The 3,735-nt window shown below is 35.3% G+C and overlaps 1 long non-coding RNA gene across 1 annotated transcript; it reads right to left on the bottom strand.

The window, feature by feature from the left end:
• Window positions 1-587: 587 nt before the first annotated feature.
• LOC110675568 lies at window positions 588-2,637 on the bottom strand. Its single transcript, XR_002499603.1, has 2 exons — window positions 1,737-2,637; window positions 588-1,050 (listed from the first exon to the last, which is right to left on the bottom strand). It is a non-coding gene; the product is annotated as an uncharacterized LOC110675568 (long non-coding RNA).
• Between the last annotated feature and the right edge of the window lie 1,098 nt (window positions 2,638-3,735).

The raw sequence follows: 3,735 nt of genomic DNA, 5'->3' as shown, positions 1-3,735 counted from the left end.
CCAAACACTAGCGATTTTGCGGTGGGATGTTGACGTTTGATGACGAATTGATAATCGTTTACTATTGTGTCTAATAAAATGTGGTCAAATTATCTAGCAGTTACAGAAAATTAGATGAAGTACTACGCACTTATTACCAGAATGATAAGTAAAATATGAATGTCGCATTCCAAAACTAGTGTGTCTCGTGCCTTAAATAGTATTTTTGGACGAGCTGTCAAATCAGCACCTTCTTCAGCACCAAATTTTTGGCTTCACTCCAGTTGTTCGTGGATTCCTGTTTCAGTCCTGTGGGCATAGTGCGCTGGACGATCTAGTGGACTACCCAGCGCACCTTGCCCGACGTAGCTTGCTAACTGGACTCCCCGTTTAAGTGCGAAGTCGCAAATAGAAGTGTGGGATTACATCGGATCGGTCTGATGTCTTCACCGCACTCATGCGTCATATCATCTCGCACTTTTATTCACAATCTGGCTCTTCTACTCGCATTTATTAGGAATGCGCTTTATAAATTATAATATTATTTCACCAGGGATTTTTCGTGCAACATGCATTAACAACAACAAATAAATAATTGATTTTATTTATTTTTTAACATATATTTAACACGACTTTATTTCTACAATTTGTACATTATATGGCAATTTGGAAATTTATGGCAACATTTTTTTTGTGATTGAATAAAGTTTCAATAGGTTTGATAAATACGTCTGATTATTGAGCTGTTATCATGTGAAAAAACGAAATCATTTTACGTAGAGTTTTTACTCTTATTCAAACATTAAAAAGAAATCAGATATGGATCAGATCAATGGGCAACTTATAATATGTGTTACGTAAAAATGAATTTTTTGGCAAGTTTGATATCAAGCTATTGTCTTCGTTAATTAACTAACATGATGAGGTAGAATTAAGAACATCGATTATTCCAACGAGCAGCGGTGTATCCATTCCAAAGAATACACTCGAAGTGTACTCAGTTCCTCAGAGCAGTCAGTATGACTGATGGTAGTTTAGGGAGACCGAGTACGTTTTGATGGTTTTGATGGCCTGAAAAAAAAAACAAAAACATTGGTAAATATTTGGATCATAATTTTCAAGCTTTTAAAACATGTGGCAAGAACTACTTGTACACCCCTAAGATTTATTTTGGCATCGGTTTTCTTTTGGACCAAATTATTCAAAACTCGCCTGGAAAATGCATTTACAAACGGAGCATATTGTTTGCAATCTATTAACCTTCCACAGTGAATCGAAAGCAATAGAATTCTTTATTATGGATACTTGGGTGAATTCGGGAAAAAAAAGCTACAGAAAAATAATAGTTGAAGAAATAACAAAGTACATCTATTAACCCATCGAAAAAGGTGACGTATTCTGAAGAAAAACTATTAAAAAATCTACAGAACCTTAGTCGGATTCATCATTAGTTTTACAATGTTTGCCAACGATAACTGCAAAACTTAAATTATAGAGTACTTTTCAACGGTAATCTTTAATTCATTGCGTTTATGCTACAACTAGGTAACTCAAAATATTGATTACCTGATTTCAAATATTCAAGGTAAGCTCTTTAGAACTTTGGTTTCATCATATTCACTGCGATAAACCACCACCGTCTTGATAAACGGTTAAATTTTCAACTTTGTATATCCCTAAATTTTGAATTACGAGTTATCTTGAAGTAGCATTAAGGGGACAGATTATATAATTTGTTCATTAGTTGCACAACTCACCCTGGAATAGGTTCCCAAGTTTCATCTTCCTGGACATTTGGTGATAACTTCTTTTTAGTTTTCCAAAATGCTTTGAAATCGTATAAAATGTATTCTTTTACTTTTACCATATTTGCGGTATCAGTCAAGCTCTCTAAGTATAAAAGACACATGTTTATATTTTTCTTATTTCTGGAAATTTTAAGGATACGATCGTTTATTATAAAAGACTGAGAAGCCACAGCCGTTTCCATATCTAGATACTCTTTAAAGTCAACATAAATTATATTATTTATTGATTTAAAAATGTGAAAAATACTGCCAACTTTTTCAAATTCATCATAAACGTAAATTAGTGGAGTATCGTCACTGACATTCACTGCAATGCAAGTATTGTAGGTCAGTAGATATTTTGAGTGAGACAATCCTACTTGTATGACTATTAACACAGAGTTATGAAATTCGTTATTATGTAAACAAAGAGCTCTTTTCACACTACGTTCCGAACAATATCGAACAATTGCTGCTTTAACGTCGCAGTGCGGTCTGTTTGGTTGCACAAAAATGTTGCACATATCACCGAATTTGGAAAACCTTTCAACCAATTCGAGCTTTGATACAAAAGATGGGATGTTTCCAATGTATACACAGCATTTCTGAATGGTTTTAAATTCTGCCTCGATCTTTTCTTGATGCTCATTAATGGCTTCACCAGGGGCATTTGAAGACGTCGGATGGCTTTTATCACACATTTTAGCAACAAATAGTATAATTAACTTAAAATTATTTTCTTTGGTTTTCTCCTTTTACGAATCACAAATCGATGCTAAATGTAGCAACCTTGAACTAGATTTGTTTACAAGCCAAATTATGTTTTGCAAACGCCGCAAAATCGCAAAGAAAAAATGTTGTTCTTAACAGGTAATCATATGGTCGGCATCTTATTCAGTCATTCTACAGAAAAATCCCATATGTCATTGTCATTTATTGCTTCATCGAAAAGATCCGTATGGTATCGTCTGCGTCAACAGGTCGTTTTACAGTATAATTTTGTCTCTTTCACTCCTTAAAAATTGGAAAACAGCAGTGACAGTACCTGTCAACTCTGACAGGTACTGGCCCCGTTGTTTTCAGTTTTTTTCAAAGGAAGGAAAGAGAACGATTTTCTTGCTGTATAAGGCTCTCGCACCCTTCTCTTTTCAGCAACAAGGAAATTTTGTTTGATGTTTTCATACGGAAACGGTTTCCGTATGAAAACAATCTATATGCGTACGTGAGCAGGAAAGAGAAGGGCTATTAAACGTCAGATTGCCCTTTATAGGCCTTTTCACATGACGTTTCAAATCAGCTGATCCGGAAGCTCTTTGACAGTTCTTCTATGAAAATGACAGGCCCGTGTTAGCACCGGTCCTCCACCGATGTAAACAAATGCATAGACGGGCCTGTCACATGAAAAGGCCTATTGGGCTACACAAGCAAATCAATATTCAATTATCTCTCTCTTTTTTGCATGTGATGCTTACAGAGCATTGCAGCAATCGTTTCAACCTCACTTTTTTGATAGCTCAGCGAGATTGTTTACAAGGTGATAGAATTTCAAAGCGATGTGCAAAACAAGTAATTCCGTTTGATGCTGATGCTGGTCGGAATACTTAAGTGATATTTCGCAATATTCACATGAAAACAATGGTTCGATTTCCATTTTCACAATCGAAAAAGAGTTTTAGAATCGAATGCCAAAAACTTAAGTTCTTTGTAAACAATCCCTCTGTACTGTCAAACGCCGCCTCCATGACATTATTCTGCAGTGTCATATGATTTGTTTTCACATGCAATTTGTACCCGTACCAAAACATCAATAAAAAAAAACCGTTCATCCTTGGATGAAAAGAGAGAGAAGAATAAAACGTCAAACTACTTTCATTGCTGGACATGACATGAAAGATTTCATTATCGTGCACGCTATTCTAAAACTACACAGGGAGATGTTTACTTTAAACTGTACGTTAGACCCAGAAAG

Source organism: Aedes aegypti, chromosome 2, assembly GCF_002204515.2.
Source record: "Aedes aegypti strain LVP_AGWG chromosome 2, AaegL5.0 Primary Assembly, whole genome shotgun sequence".
Taxonomy (NCBI): domain Eukaryota; kingdom Metazoa; phylum Arthropoda; class Insecta; order Diptera; family Culicidae; genus Aedes; species Aedes aegypti.
This window is presented reverse-complemented; position numbering and strand designations above follow the sequence as displayed.